This window comes from Lissotriton helveticus, chromosome 1_1, assembly GCF_964261635.1.
Source record: "Lissotriton helveticus chromosome 1_1, aLisHel1.1, whole genome shotgun sequence".
Taxonomy (NCBI): Eukaryota; Metazoa; Chordata; class Amphibia; order Caudata; family Salamandridae; genus Lissotriton; species Lissotriton helveticus.
Genome location: NC_136057.1, coordinates 834,518,005 through 834,539,230, shown reverse-complemented (window position 1 = coordinate 834,539,230; position 21,226 = coordinate 834,518,005).

The following is a 21,226-nucleotide window of genomic DNA, read 5'->3' as shown; positions in this document are numbered from 1 at the left end:
AGATTTTGTGGTCAAAAAGCTTTTATCCGCATAAGAAATGAGGGTGAAACCAACTTCTCCAAGAATCTTAGCATGGGGAGGTCACATATATATTAAACAAAGTAGGGCTCAGACAAGATCCTTGTGGTACTCTCTTGGTAAGGTCTGTCATACTGGACTGGAAATGCCCTAAATTAATGATCTGTGTGCGGCAAGTTAGAAAGCTTGTTAACCATTGTAAGGCTTGTCCACAAATTCCAGTCCCCTCCAGTCTTCGCAACAGTGTTCGATGGGACACTGTATCAAAAGTTATGGATAAATCCAGCAACACTAGCAACCCAGCTTGGTTATTATCAAGAGAACATCTAATGTGACATGTTACTGCTATCAGTGTTGATTCTATGTTATACGCAGGTCTGACTAAAACCCGACTGTGAAGGGTCTAGTCAGCCAATGACTTATCAACAACAACTTTTTCTTCATAAACATTTCCAAGTCAGAACTTTCCACTGAGATGAATCTTATCCCCTCTGAGAAAGAGGCAAATCCAGAGGATGAGGGAGAAGGGGACAACATGAGTTATTTGATGTCCCATCCAGGAATGGTCTATCATAGCAAATAAATATTAATTTTTCTAAAAGTAAAGATTCAGGCTAGATTTATAGTTGCTTATGCAACTCAGAGCTGCATGAATAAGTGTAGCATAACATTCCATGATCATGGAGAAATTACGCAGCAACAGATTTAGCAAGAGTTAGAGTGCTACAGTGCAGAGCAGTGCCATACTATCCATAGGAAAAGCACAAGATAATCTGCTTGCCCTTAATTTGTGACTTGTCTCTTTAAGCATGAAAATTCTACACAAAAGCAGGTAATGCAACATTAGTTGATCTGGCTTTGCAGTGCTTTTAGTGGGATGAAAAAAGTGAAGGGTGGGTCTCTAATAGTGACATGGCCAAAGAAGCGTAATTAGGGATCCTCTCCTAAAGATGTGGCCTATGTAATTGAGGGTACATCTTAAACCATGTCCTGTGCTTCACACAGCATGCAGCTTGCTCAGTATTCAGGTGTCTCTCTGAAAGCTTTCTGTTATTCATTGTGAGAATGTTGACTATTAGTTGGAGGTGATGTGAGCCCTCACCAAGTAATAATGTCACAATTCCATAAGCAGGTCCAGTTCAGTCTCCATAATTTAAACCTGAACTGAACTTTTGGTAGCTGTACCACAGAGAAGACACACTCAACTTATTGGAAATATGTAAAGTATTTATCAGTACCAGAGCAGTTAAAATGTAGGAAACACCACACAATAAAAATGGCAAGTCAATTTATAAAAACAGGAAAGATTTCATGAAAATTGGATGCATGACGGTACAACGCGTGGTATTACCACGCATACCGTTACAACGCAGGTTTTTCAACGCAAGTCGTTACAACGACTTGCGTTGGGGGGCGCTGGATACTGAATAGTTTAATTTACTATTCCAACTCCAGTCCCCGTGGATAGTAGAGAAGGTGTTGGATAGTAAATTAAACTATTCCCTATCCTAGAGCTCCCTCCAGCGAAAGACTTTCGTTCTAAAACCTGCGTTGTAATGGTACCCCGTTGTTAGAGTTTCGTTGAAAAGGATGTTCCCCATGAAAATTTAGCCACAAACGACAAAACTCCAATTAAAGGGGGCCGGATATATGAATTTGTAAAGTTTAACGTAATTTTTGTGCCATAAAGCACAAAGTGTCAACCACTTGCAACTAGTTGTACTAGACTGAGTCAAAGTCAAAAGATAAGGCTGATAGCCATGAAGCGTGGGTCGAATATAGAGACCAGGTTTGACTTAGTTGGAAGTTTCACCTTGGCAGTCAAATATCCTCAGCGGTGCAAGGCACGAGGCTGTGGCCAAGGTGGGTTCCATAAGTACGGAAAGCCATCGGACGAAGCAGGAGAAATCCAAAATGTATACCCAGGGGATGTCTCTCGCCAGCCAGATACTTTCTATTTTTGTACTAAGTCACTTTTTTCGAGCTCAGGTTCATCTAGTGTGGCAAAAATGCAAACTGTAGCTAAACTCCGCCCCACGAGGCAAAATGCTTTCTCTGCAACATCCTGCTGAAACAGTTTGCTGATGCAGAAAGTTTTCAAGTGGGAGCAACTTAAATATTTGGCCCGGCGGCAAGATACCTCTGTTGGATTGACTTGGCAGGTTGGTCTCGATCTTCTGTCAGTTCTCCAGGTAAAAATCCTTGCAAATGTGTAAATGTCCCAGAATTTAGGGCTAGGCCGAAAGAGTACACTCTGACACTTATCCAAGGGTTATTATCAAATAAGGGGGGGCAGGGACTTGGTAGGTCTAGCATACAGGCCCCGGGTACCTATTTCAAAAAACAAGAGTATGCTGTTCTCGGGCGAGAGGGAGGGAAGAAAAAAAGAATAAGGTGTTACTTCAGGCGAAAGGGAACTGAAGGTGGAATAGCCCCAATTAGGAGCAAGGGTTCTCACACACCCCGGAGGGTGTCATGCTTCATCATTGGGCAGTTCCTCATTAGACTGGTGCTGCAATGCCCAACGGACCCCACAAGAGGTCTCGTTACCGGACTTCTTCTCTGGATGCCAACGTGAAGCTAAATGGAGGTGGTGGGGCATACATGTAAAGAGTAGAGGTGGGAAAAAAGAATATGTGAATTAAAAATAGCTATACGATTCCTAAAATACAAATGTATTCACTGGGTTGTTATACTATGAAACAAATGACTATGATGTCGTGGCTGAAGAGGGGAAATTATAACCTCTCAAGCTCAGGATGATGTGCGTAGAAATACAGTGGTCCACATGTTTCATGCCCTAAATCATCCAGTTGGATCTTGGCAGTTCTTCAGGACTGGGATATCCTCATCTACTCTAGAGGGTGTGATTGTGGTATGTATACCAGTTGTTCCTCCCCCTATAGCCTGGGCTTGTGTAGTAGTCCTGTGTGGAAGTGGGAAAGTAAAGAGCGTTATAAAAATAAAAATACCTGTTGGAAAATGTTTAGGGGAAAGAAAAAGCAGGTCAAAGAACCACAGTAGCTTCAGGTCAATGAACACTTACCGCCCTATGAAGGGCAACGTTGCAGGAAAAATGATTAAAAACAGTAAAAAGCAGTTAAAGAACAAGGGTGCAATTATCAAGCTAAAAAATCTCCAAGGCATGCACATCTAATTTAACAGTCAATACGTGTAGTTGTGGACAATGACCACTAGTAGTGCACCCACTGGTGGGGGACTATCCTGCGAAGGTGGATGGTGGTATAGCGCAGCAGGAGTATCCTAATGCATGTGCCCCTTTCATCTTAAGAAAATGGACTCACCTAGAGGCGGGGGTCATTTAGCCCCAACCGTGACGCATAAGGTCCTCTCAAATTTAGCAAGAGAGGAAGCACCTGTAACGTAATGGCGCGGAAAGGTTAAACAGTTGGCTGGGGAAAGGGACAGGGTATACCAGGAGGTATGTTAGCTGAGTAGAGATTGGGGGACCTGGAAGTCCTAGTGACCGGAAGTGGGAATCAGCAGAGTCGCTAGGTTGAGAGAGAGAAGGGGAGCGAGTGATTTGCAAATATTCAAGAGACATTTCCACGTTCTCATGCGGCATGTTTACTGGAGTTGCTTTGTATTTCTAGGTATGTATCTAGATGGCTGTGAACGTCCACAGAAAAAGTGGGATGGAAAAGAGGTCCTGGAAAGAGTCGGGAACTTGAGGAGATAAGCATGTCTGGAATGTGATGCCCATAGGCGGTGTTGTGGAGATGCCGGTGATAAAAGTAGAAGTGACCAGGGCAACATATGCTCTTGTGTGGTAAGTGTTGACAGAACAGGCATCCAGACAACAATCCAAAGGGAGAGCCAAGAAACCCCGGTGTGTGGACGTCACCTTTGGTGGGGAGATGAGCTGCTGCAAAAGACTGCCAGGCTGGGTAAGGCTGCATAACAAGTTAACTTGCTATGTTGCACCCGGTTGGCAGGGACAGGTCCAGGAACTGGATGAAAAAGCAGCAGGCAATTTTTCAAGGGGTCAAGATGCTCATGACGCCAGAGACATGCAGAAAAGCTGCAGGTATGGACGGGTGGGGCAAAGAGAGGTGGTACCGTGTTGCTAGGGTGGGGGGACAAGGGAAAACAGAGACCAGGTACATACTTGTATAGAGATACCCCAGAGTGCAGGACCTACCTGCTTCTCGGCCATCAACGGGGATAAGCAAAGATGGCCCATGGTCGTGTTATCCGGGTGTGAGGATGAGATGCCACAGGGCTTGTGCGCTGCTTTCTAGTGGGAAAGATAGAAAAAGCAGGTGCCATCTTGAAAACTAAAAGATGGGCACCATCTTGTAGTGGTCCACCTGAGCAATAGTGAAAGCTCCCAACAGATGCAATCATGTGAGAGAGGAGTAATAAACAGAAGTTGAAAGGGGGAAGTGGACAGGAAGAGGTCAAATAGACGTAACCCACCAGTGTTTATCTGAGGATCATATGTCAGAGTCGCATCTGCATAGGGACACAGTTAAATTAATGGTTCCAAGGTGCTTGTATGGTGGACGAAGGGGTACCAATATATAGCAGAAAGAGGGAGACAGAGTGGTAGATGGCGGTGAGTTGGGCCCCATTTGAGGGCTGGAACAGTAATGGAGTATGGCACATGTGGGTGTACCCATTAAAATTCAGTTGCACTCATGTAGAGAGGGAACTACTGAAGGAGGGGGAAACAGAGGGGAAAGATAGGCTCTTCACACCGGGAGCAGGGAACTGTACTTATAAGGCAGAGAAAGTCTTATCCGGGTGGGTGAACAATCATTTACAGCCCGGAGGAGAAAGGGACACATGCAGTGCTGTTGAAGTGCCATGGATAACGGGGTGGTTGTGATTTAACGTGCCACCTGCCCCCATGGGATATCATCATTCAGTCCATTTCAGTGTGTGGCAAATCAGAAGATCCATTGTTGCTCTTTGATAAGCAAAGCTGACTGTGATAGGTTGGCATGGGCTTCTAGAATCGTCCAGTGTATCTCATCTGATGTATGGTCTGTTTCCAGGTAGTGAGAGAACATACTGGTTGTGGTTTTGCCACACTTGCTACGGGGCTCTGTTATTCTGCTCTTCACTGCCCGTGTTGTCATCCCAATGTAACGCTTCTGACAGGGGCATGTGATCATGTACATGCAGTTCTTGGTGTTGCACTTTGTGAGGGACTTTTGGATCCAAGTGTCTGAAGAACCCAAAGTAATGTGTTTCAAAGTTTTTTTTTCAGTGGGCACATAATGCATGATCCACACGGGTAATAGCCTGTCACAAGAGGGAGCCCCCAGAGCTGTGATTGCTGTGAGGTTTTCTGGGGTGGGTGGTCTGGTGTGTACGATGATGTCTTTGATGTAGGCGGTTCATCTTAAGGCAAATCGTGGGGTGGCAGGTGACAGGTCTCCTGTTTGTTGTATAGACCAGTATTACTTAATGATCTTTTTGATGTGGTTGGATTCAGGTGTGAAAGATGTAACAGAGGTTATTACATTGGTGGGGGCCTGTTTGTGTGGTTCCAAAATAGCCCCGGTTTGGCTAGGCTCCATGTTGGGCTACCGATTGATCACCTCCCATTTTCTGGTGGGCCAACCGCGCACTCTAACAGTTTGGAGGGTGTCGAGGCAATGCAATTTTCGCTGGGGGAGGTTCTTAATGTAATATCTAAGCTGCCATCGGGTAAAGCTCCCGGGTGAGATAAAATCCCGGGAGATCTATTTAAGCATCAACCCAGGGTTTGGGCCCCCTACCTACTGGAATTTTCAATGCAATCCTTGGGGGAATGGCGGTCCCTAGTACTTGGCTGGGGGCAGAGATTGTCCCTATCTTTAAGAAGGGCTCTCCTCTGCTCCCAGCCAATTACAGGCCGATCAGCCTCATCGACATTTCACAAAAAGTCTTCGCGAGGCTGATACTTGACCGCCTGCAGGAATGGATGATAGATCATTCAATCCTAAGTACGTTCCAGGCTGGGTTCAGGAGTAAGGTTTCAACTACGGACCAAATTTTTCGTTTGGCCCTCCTTTTTTGGAAGACGGTGTGGGTGCAGGACGGTACGCTCTACACCGTCTTTGTTGACCTCCGCGCAGCCTTCGATTTGGTTCCGCGGAGTAAACTATGGAGGGTACTCTCCAACCTGGGTATCCCCCCCGATCCTTTAGATATCATTGTTCGCTTGCACACTCACAACTATGCACAGGTTAGGTGCGGGAGGATGGGCAGCCTCTCAAAAAGATTTCCCGTTGGCAGAGGGGTAAGGCAGGGATGTGTCTTAGCACCCACCCTATTTTACCTCTTTGTCAACGGGGTAATCGATCATCTAAATATGGTCCCCAACACAGACGCACCAAGGCTCGGCGGCAGCAGGGTGCCCGCAATTATGTTTGCGGATGACACCCTGCTGCTGTCGAAATCCCCAATGGGGATTCAGCGTATCTTGGAGGGTTTTGAGGCATTCTGTGGAGAGCATGGTCTCGAAATTAATGCTCTCAAAACCAAGTATATGATTTTTAACCCCCCCCAAAAAACACGCCCTAACCCCTCTATAGGCCTGAACAGGTTAGAAAGAGTCTACACGTTTGAGTATCTGGGTGTGACCATGAACGATAAATTGGAATGGGGTGATCATCAAGCTAAGTCCCAGCTCAAACTAGCTCAAATAGCAGGGGGAATAATCAGGCTAGTTAATTCTAATAAATCATCTGTTAGACCGATAGGCCCCCCGCTGGAGATCTATAGACTCCAGGCCAGAGGTGCAATTCTATATGGTAGTGAACTCTGGGGCCATGTGTGTAAAAAAGACCTAGTCACTGTTGAAAATAAGTTTCTTAGACAACTCCTAAAGTTACCGGCTAGCACCCCCCTTTTGCCCCTTAGGTTGGATCTGGGTTTGAAACCTCTGGACGAAGTACTGGGTGCAAAGCCCTTAACTTTCGGGCGAAGATTATGGTCCACTCCTGAGTTAGCCAACTATAGGCAGGAACTGCAGGAAATTCTTACCCTTCCAACTATAGAGAACATCCCGTGGTTTAAATATCTAAAAACTGAGTTTGCCCGGCTGGGTCTTCCGACCCTGTGCAGTGATCCTGAATCGGCAAGTCAGCGACTATCTCGCAAACATCTGGTGGCAACTTTCCACGCATGCAATCTTGCATCCCATATGCAGGGTACACGCCCAGGTTCCACAACTAATATTTTCCTTGGGGTCAAAGATTGCTACAAGTTTGAGACTGTTCTAGACGACATTTTCCCGAATCTTGTCAGGAAATTATACCTGCAATGGCGGTATGGCACACTTCCGCTAAGAGCCTTCACCAGTAAATGGAAACAGCACTCCCTGGAAAATTGTCCCGGCTGCAATTGTAGCCTAGAAGACAAATTGCATTTAGTTTTCTTTTGCCCTGCCTACATTGCTGCTAGAAGGTTTTGGATAATTCCACTTTGTATAAACCTAGGGTTTGCTAACAGTTCCGAGGCCTTCAGAATACTTAAGACTGACCTCTCAAGTGCAACTGTCTTTGCAGTGGCCAAATTTCTCGAAGCAGCATGGCATAAGAGAATGTTTTTAATTTCTAGGGCACTCCAATCTTGATCTAGACCATGCACCAGTTAGTGTAACAATTTTATGTATTATGTCATTTTATGCAAGATTTTTAGCTGATAGTGTTAAAACTAGCTACTTTTGAATCATCCGACTGTTTTTAACTGTATAGATTGTTGTGTATGGGGCCTTGTCTTTGAGAACCACTAGCCTGTACCTGTGTGCTACCCCGCTATTGATGTAGCAGTGATATCTGATTTTTTTTCATCTGTTTTGATTTTATGCTGTATCTTTTATGGCAAAATTGCCGAAATAAAGATTAACGAACGAACGGTTCCAAAAGGCACTCCCTATTGTTGATCCTAGCTCTCTTACAGGCCCTCTGTACCACATCTTTGGGATAATGTCTGGCCATTGGATCAACACTGAGAGATTGGGCCTGTTGTTTGTAGTCATCATGGGTACTACAGTTGCAACGTAGTTGCAAGAACTGCCCGAATAGCACGTTATCGCGAAGGTGCTTGGGGTGGTGGCTGTCCTATCTGAGTAAGCTATTGCTATCACTTGGTTTTTTGTATGTCTTAGTGGAGATCTTTTCATCATGGACCAAGATTAAGAGGTCAAGAAAAGGGAGTTCTCTGGAAGAGAGATTCTTGCTCGATCTTAAAAAGCAGTTGAGAGTGTCGATCCACTCAAAGATCTCCAGACACATATCTGAGGTGCCATGCCACAGGAGGAGATGATCATCTATGTACCTCTGCCAGACCAAGATGTTGATCTGCTAGGGGTTACTTTCACTGTGAATGAGTTTTTTTCTAAATCAGCCATATAGAGGCAGCCCAAGATAGGAGCGAAGGTGCCGACCATTGAGGTGCCCTGTGTTTGGTGGTACAGCTGGTCTTCAAATTGAAAATAATTCTCCTTGAGGGATAGGGTCATGCACTCCATGATGAAACTCACTGGGGTAGGAGAGGACCAATCCTCAGCCCTGAGTATTGTTTCTATTACCTCCAGAGTAGCATTTGGGGTATGTTAGTGTGTAGGGCCTCCACGTCAAGGGTGACAAGGAAGTCAACAGTGATGGCCTCTCCTAAACCTTCAAGAAAGTTCAGGACTGTGGTTGTGTCTTTGAGAAAGGACAGGTTCTTTGTCACCAGTGGTTGCAGGAAGTGGTCGCAGAATTGGGAGAGGGGTTCAAGTATGGACCCGATCCCCGACACTATAGGCCTTCCTGGTGGTGGTCTGGTTTCTTTGTGGATCTTTGGTAGAGTGTAGAAGTAAGGTATCTTAGGGATTTCATTCGTCAGGAAGGCAGATTCCCTCTTACTGAGCCAACCCTTTTATTCTGCCACAACACCATTGAGGTTATATTTCTGTGTAGTTTACCTGTGGGGTCCTCCCTAATTGGGGTGTAGTAGTCCTGGTTAGATAGTTGGCGTTTGCATTCCAGGTTGTAGTCAGCAGTGTTGAGGATGACAATGGCTCCTCCTTTGTCCTCAGGTTTTATTGTGGCTCAGCTGTCCTTTCCCAGGGATTGCATGGCAGTGGTTTCAGATTTCGACATGTTGAAGAAAGGGGTCTTGTGGGTACACCCCTCCACCTCCTTCAGGACTGCTTGTTCAAAGGTGGCACCTCTGGGGGAACCATCCCTTCTGTGGGTGTAAATGTTGAGGGGTTGTGGAGACCTGAACCCTTAGTGTCCACATGAGGTTTGTCCTTAAAGAATGCATTCCTGTGCTGTCCTAAATTGATCTTCTTTGGGGGTAGAGACAAAGCCCAAGCCCCTCCCGAGGATGCTTACTTCCATCTCAGTAAGGGATCTTGTGGACAGGTTGGCAATTAGTTTTTCTTGCTTGCTGGTTGGCTCCTTATCTGTCTAGAGGTCTCCGCCTGTGTTTCCTGCCACTAGACATGTTTTGGCTGTGTCCCTCTTCTTCTTCCATTCCATCTTGCCCAGCCTCTGCCCCAAAAAGGAGGGGATATCAGGTTTGGGGGAAGGTTTGTAGTGGTCCTGGTTTGTACATTTGGTAGGTGTGCCATCCAGTTCCCGGGCCCTTATAGCCCATCAAATGTGGTGGCTGTTGGTTCCAACATGTCTCGCTGTTGCCTCTACTCCCCATGTTGGGGTTGCTGCTGGATGATGAATATTGTGTGTGTAACATAGTGCCCTCGTCCGATGACAGGTCCCCGCTTACTACGTATGGGTAAACTTTTTACTTGTCAAACTTCCTAATGTCATTTTGAAGTTTATTTCTTTTTTGTTCGAGAAGGTATTCCCTGTTCTCGTTAATCTCAGTGTTGGTCTCAGATAGTTTATTCTTGAAGGCAGTTATTTGGATGTTTGTCTTCAGGGAGTTCTCCGCCATAGTGATCTTGATAAGTAAGTCATCTGCCAGCCGTTTGGCGGTGTTGATGATAAGGACCAACCAGTCCCTAGTGCACTTCCATGAGACCAGGGACCACTCTCTCCTAAAGACCATGTCTTCCAGGAAGATACATGGCATGTTCCTCACTATCAGTCCTCCTGGTGCGATGTTTGCTCGTAGGTATTCCGTCATTAGAAGTCTGTATAGTGTGATTTTTACATATAGTCTTTTCATCGTAGTGAGTGTGGCCCAATATTCCAGTTGGTTGGTTCCCAACTTGGACCCTCCCACTCCAAGTAATAGGGGAGCTCTAAGTATCTCTGACATCATGTCATCGTCAAAGGCGAGGCCTTAATGAGTGTCCACTATTGGTTCCTGGTGTGGTGGGTTGTAAGGGAGTTTAGGACCGGTTCTTCAATGAGCGGGAGGTTGGAGGGGAGGTTTTGGGGGAATGGGTTGGGAAGAGAACACAGATGGTATTTCTGTTGGTCTTAAGGGCGCTCAATTGGCTGCTCTTAGGTAAAGGACCCACGGTTGAACAACCGCGCGAAGTATTATTATCAAACAAGGGGGGACAGGGGCTTTGTAGGTCCAGCACATAGGCCCCGGGAAACTATGTAAAAAAAAACTAGGGTATGCTGTTCTTGGGAGAGAGGGAGGGAAGGAGGAAGGAAAGGGGGAGATTCAGGTGTTCTTTCGGGAAAAGGAGAACTGAAGGTGGAGTAGCCCCAATTAGGAGCAAGGGCCTTCACACCCCAGGGGGGTCATGCTTCATCATTGGGCAGCTCCTCTTTGGGCCAGTGCTGCAATGCCCAACAGGCCCCACAAGGGGGCTCTTTGCCAGGGTTCTTCTCTGGTTGCCAATGTGAAGCTCAATGGAGGTGGTGGTGGGGCGTGCTTGTAGAGAGTAGAGGTGGGGAAAAAATAAAATGTGAATAAAATATAGCTATACGATTCACAAAAAACACATTTATTCACTGGGTTCCTATGCTGTGAGTAAAAACAAACGACTATGTAGTTAAGGCTGAAGAGGTGAAATTATACTCTCTCGAGCTCAGGATGATGTGTGTGGAAAGGAAGTGGTTGACATATTTCATGCCCTAAATTGTCCAGTTGCATCTTGGAATTTCTTCAGGGCGGGGAGACCCTCATCTACTCTAGAGGGGGTGGTTGTGGTATAAGTACACAAAGCATGGGTTTGCTATTCGGTCTGAACATCTACTGACATTCTAAGTCTACAAAAGAAGTATCTATACTCTAATTAGTAGGAGGCGCTCAAAATGGCGTCTTAACACCCACCCACCAGGGTGTAAATTAATCTGAAGACCTATAAGATCCAGAATAAACATTGCACTGCACCAGAGCACACTTGATCACTATATCTATAATCCAGTAGAAACTTATTTCAAATATTAAAGACTTGTGGGAAGAACTCCCTCGTAGTAAGTTTCCCATAAGTCCTTGGTCCAATGTCCTGAAAATCAGACTTCAATAAGTACTTCAGCCACACTCCCAAATCAGGTCTTGTGATTTTTATTTCCAAAAAGAACGAAGACACAGCAGCAGCCGACGCGCATTTCGCCCGCAGGGCTTTTTCAAGGCTTAAAAATAAATGTCTTATTAAATATTGTAGTTGTCGCTGACGAACAAGATTCGGTACATTGAAGATAAGACTTCTAAACAGTATATGTGTTCAGTTTCCCATAATGAAGCAAATAGTACAAATTTGATAACGGTGCTCCGAGGACAAATACACATTCGGGTCTGCGGAGAGTGCCACGCAGACCAAGAAGAACCCAAGCGGTACCAGACGGACCTTGATTCGTCCGAAAACCAGTATTCTGGCAGGCTCGTTTCCTCTCACCGATTCCGTGTTGAACATGGAATCGGTGAGAGGAAAAGAGCCTGTATTTGTCCTCGGAGCACCGTTATCGAAGGGGCAATTGGCTTAGGCAGGAAAATGTAAACTTACTCAAACTGCATTTCCAAACCAGTAATTTAAAATCTGACTTGACCACGAGATTGGTATTTAAATTACTATTAGTTTGAGTCCTTGAATAATTTTTCTAGCTATTCCGAAACTGATGTTTTGCATTATAATGTGTTATAACATAACCTAGTGCTTTTCAAAGGAAGAGCCAAGCTCAACACAGTTTAAACCAACTTTGAAGATTGTCACTGCCAGGGCATGTATAACTTTTATATACACATGCAATACTTTTTAAATACCATGCACCCTGCCATATGGCCAGTGAAAGCCTACTTTATGGTCAAATTTGAATTTTTAAAACTGCCCACTCAGACTGTAGTACCAAGGTTGGCATGTTCTGTTTTACCACTTTAGATGTGGCACTGTAGGTTCTGCAGTCCACTAGTGAAATTTAACTTACAGGCACTTGGTACACTGGGTACCACATACTAGGGGTTTACAGGCAAGCTAAATATGTCCATCAGGTTTTTAAACCAATGTGTCAAGGCTTGAGGAGTGTCAAAGCACATGAACGGGGGCCTGGGTAGCAGAGTGGATGTGTGCAGAATCTAGAAACCAAGAGGATCAGTCTAAACAAATGGGTGTGATCTTGAAAAAGAGGCATTTTTACATGCATCCAGATTCATCACAGAACAATGAAATGCCCCTAAAGCTTGCCAGACCTGCTGGCTTTCCCCATGCTATCTAGAAATATCAGACAAATGAGTCACAATATAGAAGAAACTAGCAGGTTGGGGAATCCCTCGAACATTGTTGAATTTGAGAATCCTTTTATACACAAAAACTTGGGTTCAGGTTAAATTAGGGTAAGGTTTCAACTTGACTCAGTGATACGCTAGACCCTTCAAAAACGTTGTTTAAAATTGTCAAAGACTTCGTAAAACCTCCTGCAATGACACCCAACAATGTTGCCAACCAGTCTCTTTGCAACGGCCTATCAGATTTTTTTCAGGAAAAAATTGAGAAAATCGCAGCAACCTTCCCTCCAGCTGTGGCGTCTGATCGCTCTCTTCCCCTAACTTCAATCAGCCACGATACTGCACCTGCCCTTGTAGCATTCAAGGACCTCACCCCCGATCTTGCTCTTAAACTCCTTACACAGTGCAAATCGGGTTCTCCTTTGGACCCGGTTCCCCCTAAGATCATGAATGACTTGGCTACTCTATTATTAGAGCCGCTTACCTCATTATGGAATGCCTCCTTACAATTAGGCCAATTCCCCCTGGCTTGGAAAGAAGCCTTGTTGGTGCCCATCCTGAAGAAAACAGATGCGGACCCCACACAATTCTGTAATTATCGGCCTATTTCCCTCCTTCCGAAACCAGCGAAGGTCCTGGAGAAGGCCGTCCAACTTCAACTTGCAGAATATCTCCAGACTAATTCCCTACTCCATGACTCCCAGTCCGGTTTCCGTGCGGGTTTCAGCACGGAAACGGCATTACTAGAGGTATCTGAGACTGTTCGAGAGTGTGTGGATAAGGGCGAGGAGGCCATGTTGGTACTCCTCGACTTGTCCGCCGCTTTCGATACAGTGTCTCATCAAATACTTCTAGATCGACTGGAGCAGATTGGACTGAGCGGCTCGGCACTACGGTGGATCACCTCTTTCCTTCAGGGTCGATCTCAGCGGGTTCTTCTCAGACCTTTTAAATCGGAGTGTAAACCTCTAACTTGTGGAGTCCCGCAGGGCTCGGCCTTGAGTCCTTTATTTTTTAATGTCTACCTTGCACCAATGGCCAGGGTAGTGGAGGCATGTGGAGTCAGAGTGATTTCTTATGCTGATGATACTCAGCTGATATTCTCTTTTAGAGATCACTCTGACTCCAGCCTCTCTAGTTTCCGCCACTGTTTGGGCGAGATCTGCTCTTGGATGGCCCTGAACCATCTCCGTCTCAACACTGACAAGACGGAAGTCCTGTTTTTTAATCAAAAAATGAAAATACCCCCCTCACTGTGGTGGCCTACGGTCCTCAACCCCCCCCCAATTCCGGTGCATTCTGCTCGAAATCTGGGATTCCAGTTTGATGATACGCTCTCCTGCAGCCCACAAATTAATAAAGTTACTGCCGCCTGCTTTGGGAAATAAAAAATGATGAGAAAAATCTTTCCATTTCTGCCAATGGACGCGCGCAGAACAGTTACCCAGGCCTTAATAACCTGTCATTTGGATTACGCCAACAGTCTGTATGCGGGGGCCCCATTGTACCAATATTGAACGCCTTCAAGTAGTCCAAAACGCGGCAGCAAGACTAATTGGCAATATCCCTTTCCGACACCCTATCTCAATGTTTCGCAAACAGCTCCATTGGCTTCCTATAGCCTGCCGCATTAAGTTTAAAATTCTCACTCTTGCGTTCCGTGCTCTGAACGGATCCGGACCTGAATACTTGAGAAAGAGATTGACATTATCTCACTCAGTCAGAGACCTACGTTCTAACAGTCTTCGGCTTATGGTGGTGCCACGCTTCCGCCGCGCCCGAATGGGTGGCAGAGCCTTTGCTGTCCTTGCGGCAAAACATTGGAACAGCCTTCCCTTAGAACTCAGATTTGCTCCTTCTGAATCACTGTTCCGTGGACGCTTGAAAACTTGGCTATTCTCTTCTATTTAGACTGGCCCTTCTTCTTTCTGCTGACTGTTTTAGCGCCGGGACACCCCCGACGGGGGTAGCTGTGCGCTCTACAAGAATCGTAAATAATAATAATAATAAAATACCCTGCATCTCTCATTCGCCACATTCCAGGATAACTCTTTGAGGCAGAAGATAGAATTCTTCTCACTACCAACCGGAATCACTCTCACCAGCATGGCAGCACCATGCCTGAAAACTGCAGTATGCAACTCTTATACTATTTCTTGCCCCCAACCAATCCAAGTCCACCTCAAAAACCTTCCAACACAATCTCCTGAGAAGACACCCTGAGACACTGACTTCTGACCCGTACTTCAACCAGGATAAGGGCACCTAATATTTTACAACAGGAAAACTGCACTATGGTGAACAACCATATTAAACTTACTGAACGTCACTGAAACCAGAAACATTCGGTATAGCACCAAAATTATGACTGCTCCCTCGCAATACCTAACAGCTGACCTCAACATCACAATCTACAAAAACTGCACTATTCTGATCCAAGCCCCTCAAAAGGATCTTAAAAATGTTATTTACATTTCCACATCCTAATAGGTCAGATGCTTGCATCTGTGTCTTCCCTTCAGCACAGGACTAGGAGTAGCATCTCCCCCAAAGCAAATAGTCCACCTATCTCACCAGCTCAATCTTCCAATGATTTAATTAGAGTACCATCTACCTCACCACCTCAGCCCATCAAAAAGACAGCGCCTATTATTACACTTTCAGCTCTTCATCTCCAACCCACACAAAAAATGCTCGGACCATACGGAATTTGCAGCCCACCCCCCAAAAGGCTACCCACTTCAATGCATAGTACAATAGGCCCTTGACTCACCTCTCAAAACAGGAACACAGCCACCTGGAGACTGAACTCAAAGTCTACCACCAGGATACCTGACTATTACATTCCAAGCCCTGACTCCTTGTCCCCTTTCACCACTAGTGCACACGTCACTAACCGACCAGAAAGCTGTGAACCTCCAAACAGCCAGCCTAGCTCAGAGCATACATAACGCGACCTTTAAATTGAGGAACCTCCTACTCTCTACTGAGCACTCACTAGCTAAACTTGAACATAGCCATCATTTAGCACCCTGCCGCATACTAAGCCTCACGCTAAACCACTGTCACTGGCCTATAGACAATACCGCCCTTGCAATTAACTTAACTATCTATCAGAAGATGAAACCCTAGCTCTCATCTTCTTCAAAACTCCTGCCGCCCTGAATCCTCCTACTAAGTAACATAATCAGCAGCAACCTAAAATGAATACCCTTATCCACCCCTACCTACGGCATTAACCCTGAAGAACTCTGCATCTCTGCTCTCGGGTTTCCTTCTTAACTGCAGATCAGCAGTGAAGCATGCCTCTGACATTGCCGAACTGATCTTGAGTCAAGAAATTGACGTGGCAATCCTCACAGAATCCTGGCTCAATGAAGCTTCCTCACCCTGCATGGACCTTCTGGTCCCTCCAAACTCCAAACTACAACATTATTAGACTTGACAGACAAATTAAAAGAAGGGGAGGTATCGCTTGCATCCATCGCGACAACCTCTCCTCTACCCAGTTCAGCATCGACCCTCTGGACACCTGCGAATACCTCGCACTCTTCATAAGTGACAACTCAAACCACTTAAGCAAACTGCACACCTTCTACCACCCATCAGGTAAAAAGGACCCATTCATTGACCACCTCATGAAAGTCATTGTGGCAAATGCCTCCTCTCACTCCAATGATATATTCCTAGGAGACTTCAACCTTCACTGGAATGACCACAATGACGCTCAGGTCAACATCTTTAAAGACTTCCTCAATGGCCAATCACTTACTCAAGATTGCACTCTACCCACACACTCGAATGGAGCCATGCTGGACTGAATCATCTCAAAGGACACGCCGGTCAGGCTAACTTCAGTTGCTCCCTGTGACTGGTCAGACCCCCATGCTATCTCCTTCCAAATACTGGCTGCAAATAAGAAAAGATCAGTACAACCAGTGAAACTGAAACTATGCATCCGGAACACTAAAAACCTAGACGCCTAGATGCCGAGTTGCTGGCAGCACAATGCGAGACGTAACACCCCCCACCACCAATCTTTCAACGGTCTGTGAATTTACTGACCACCACAACTCAACAATGTCGTTTATAATTGACTCACTAGCCCAGTTGAAACTAAAAAGAGTGCAGACCAAAGACAAAAATCCCTGGTTCAATGGGGCCCTAAACGCCGAAAGGGGAAATCTTCGGCTAATAGAAAGGAACTCCCAACTAAAGCTTCTTAGAAAGACCAGAAATGCATACAATAGGAGCATTCGTAATTCAAAAAAATAAACAATTCAGAGTAGAACTTGAAAATGCTAAGAACACACCCTGCAAGCTCTTCCAACTGGTAAAACAATAATTGAACAAACTGGCTAAAACTTCTGAAGAAACAACTAAACCCTTATTAGCTCTGATGAGTTTTCCTCATTCTTTGCAACTAAAATCAACTCCCTGGGCAACAAACTGTTTTCCGCCGCCATCGTCCTCCCACAGGCTGCAGTGGCACTCCCAACTGGCGCTACACACTCCCCACAGACGTTGCTCAAAAACCAAGCCCACTGGATCAACTTCAATCTTTATAGCGAGCATAGCATATCAAAAATCCTATCATCCATTAAACCGAACAACAACTTCAATAACCCGCTCCCATCCAACTGCTTATCCCCAGCTAACCATGTCATCATACCCATCTGAACTGCAATAATCAATGCTTCCCTAATGCAAGGGTCTATACCAGACTTGTTAAAAACTGGACAAGTCATCCCCTTTCTGAAAAAAAACCCACGCTGACCCCTGCTGAACGAGACAATTTTAGACCAATATCCAAAATTTCCTCTATTCTCAAAACTTCTTGAGATATGAGTGCAACAACAACTTAGCCTTCACATCGCCTCCTTCAACTTGCTGGATGAATGCCAATCTGGTTTCAGACCTGCCCATAGCACGGAAACCACTATTCTCCACATAGTTGATGATGCCCTTCAAGCCCTAGACCAAGGCAAAGCTTGTTTCTTAATTTTGTTGGATCTTTCATAGGTGTTGGACACAGTAAACCATGAAAAACTTCTAGAACGTCTGGAATCCAGGATTGGTTCAGGGGGAACAGTTCTCAAGTGGTTCAAATCCTTCTTACAGAACCGCTCCCAGAGATTCTTAGTTAATCAGAATCTATCCTCCCCTTCCCCGATTACGATTGGTGTCCCCCAACGGTCAACACTCTCCCCAACTCTCTTTAACCTCTATCTCAAATAATTAGATTAAATTCTTCGTATCGCCAATATCTCCTTTCATATGTACGCAGACGAAACTCTGATCTACATCAAAATCTAGTCTCTTGAGGAGGTCAAAATAATGAATGATGCTCTGAAACAGACGGTTCACTGGCTTGCCAACAACCAGCTCAAACGTAATGCGCAAAAAGACGAATTCTTGTTAATCTCCCCCCCAGAAGGCTCCCCTGACATACTTGAATGGACCAACTCGATCACCACGCTGAACTGCACCCTGACCTTAGTGGACTCAGCCAAATCACTAGGAATCTCACTGGACAAAAACCTAAACATGCAAGCCCACATAAACACTCTGTCCAAAAATGCCAGGTTTCACCTCAGCTATCTGAGAAATCTCAAACCGTTCCTTTACCATTCGGACCTAAAAATGGCAGTCCAGGCCTTAGTTATCTCTAGAATCGAATACAAATGCTCAACCTTATCTGGCCTACAAAAGGTCTCAACAGTTCCCCTAGTAGCCTGTCTCAATGCAGCTGCGAGACCCCTAACTGGCTCAAGAAAATTCTATCACATTACGCCGCACCGAAACGCGCTAAATTGGCTGCCGTACGAAGCCAGAATCCAACTCAAACTGGCCTGTATCACTCAAAAAGCTGTACACTCCAGCTCTCCTACATAACTTGCTCAGAAAAACTTGATCTCCGGAGGTGGCAGGCACACTCGGTGTACCAGGGATTTTGTTTTGAAACCACCCCTCTTCCGGAAGAAGAAAACATACAACAGAGCCTTCTCTGGAGCTGCCCCCAGAATCTGGAACTCGCTGCCACCTTACATCAGAAGAATACCTGCCCTATCAAGTTTCAAAAAGGAAGTGAAGACCTTCCTAATGGGCACATTCCTACCCTAATCCCTCTCAATGCATTATCTCGTACTGGAACTCTGCCAGGATTGTTGACTATGCTCTCATGTCTAAATGTTCCTTTTTGTATCAATCTTGTTTTGCTCATTCTTGTAATTATGTACTATTGCTGTAAAGCGCTCTGATACCCTCATGGGTCATGTTTGCGCTATAGAAAACACTAAATAAATAAATAATTTAAGCCAACAATGGCCTCAAACAAAGGTGTGTACTTGCTCCATGCCTATTTAATCTTGTTTATGGTTGATTTGTATCAGCATTTGGACATCATTAATACACATTCTCCCAAATTCACTAACTGCAAACTAAAATAGCTACAGTACTCGGATGACATGATCCTACTCAATCAGGCGACTATAGGGCCATAATGGCTAATCTTATCATTCAGAAAGGAAGAAGCTTTATTTTAAACAGTTTTAAACTGAAAAACAAAAATTGCCTCGTATCTTGTTGATAAAGAAGCTCAGCTACAAATAGCACACCTAGACTGTCATAAACCCGTTTGAGAAGCTGGAAATTCAGTCCTAACTGTCCACCTGGTTTCTATCACGCATCACAGATTCATTTCTGAAACTACGATTGACAGGTATCCACCTAAAGATGGCACTCCTAAATTGACACAGCAATGGGCCACTAGCTGTTGTAGATTGCATGAGTTCCTAGAAGAGACGTTATTGTTTGACCTAACCTGCTTCATGCACATCACATTTTCTTAAAGCCACTATTCATATAAGCAGGTGTAAGATCAGCTTAACAGGCCCACATGCTATGTTTATCCGGAACTTCAATTCCACTGATTTGTCAGTTTGGGAAGTTCTTGAAAAATAATGCTTGCAGCTTTATCATAAGCATTTGGCACTTACCCAAGTACCTAAGTACTTGACAACCGTACTGTTCTATTTTATGAAGTTTTTAACTATTTCTGAATGATTAATTGATATTATTTACCTCACCTTGACAGAGCAGGGAGACACACATCTCTTTCACATAATCTCTAAAGAAGTATACTTTTCTTAGGCAATTTTAAGTTTTAAATATCGTAATATGTTTTTTAATGTGTATGGACCCTATAACAACACTGGTTAAGCAAGGTGTTCACATTGTGTGTTTCGAATAATGTCACTGAAGAAAATATTGAGATAGGCTTTATTAGCACTTTTGGGTTTTAATATGTTTTATCATAAGCACTTGACACTTTGACATAGTACTTCTGTTTGGGTCGAGCAGGTTGATTTACACCCATTGTTACTTCATTTCTGAAGAAATAGACTATCCTTAAGCACTTGTACTGTTTTTCCAGTTTATAAGCACTTGACACTTTGATATAGTTTGCCTGTTCTTGAGTGAGGGAGTAGAAAGCAATCTCTCTCACATAATAGCTGAAGACATTGATTATGTCTAGGCATTTTACGTTTTAATTATCATAGTATGTTTGTGTATTGTCGCATGGAGCTTGTAATAACAGCAATTATGAAGTGTATATATTGTGTACTCCGAATAATAAAACTGAAGAAAATAGTGGGATACGTTTTATTGTTATCTTGGGATTTTATTTCGCTGTCTTGACTTACATTTTTTGTATTAGTTATTGAAAATATAGCAATGATTTTTATTATTCTGTCAAATATATTTAGATTAAATTGGAGTAACAATGGAGATAATATTGTGAACAATTAGAATTGAAAATGTTTCAATTTTGAAAATATGAAACTGAATTAAATAATAGTAAGGTCTAGGAAGGGTTACTATTTCTGGAGTGTTTCAATCACTACCATTCTCTCCCTCACCCACATTTCCTCTGGAATCTCTCACTTTGCTAAACACTTTTGCCCATTTTCAGAAAGCCCCCATCTTCATATTTCACAAGACATCTCCTCATACATGACAATAGTCCCGATTCAGATGGGAGACTCCTGTTTTTCAGCCAAAAATAGCTTTATGTTACATATCTACTGCCTAATATTGCTTTTGTTTTACTATAAGCGCATGGGGTAAATACATTCACCTGGGTTTGCTTCAATATGTCTCACTTCACAGTTTGACACCGTTGGCATATTGTCTCCATCCTTTTCATCACTGTCTTTTTCACTGTCACATACTTTATTATGTCACCTGGCCTTCACAATGCCCGCACTTCCCTCACTTGTAAAGAGAATTTGCTGTTGCTTTGGCACTGTCAAAATTTGAAAAGATGAGTACCTTCTTCATATGTATTAACAGAAACTGGTGAATACAGTTAGTACATATGTGACCATGGTTCAGTGTGTTCTGCAGAGAAGTCAAGGATTGGATGAGAATGTAGTCTGAACATCTTTATGATCCTCTGTCAGGCACTGTGAGAAACTCACATTGCAATCAGTCTCAATCCCAGAGCACTCAATCATGCCTCATCATTAATACCCATTCATACCCGAAATCACCCAGGCTCCTAGGGGTAATTCAGTTCACGGTTTGTGCTATACAAGAGCCACATGTTGCA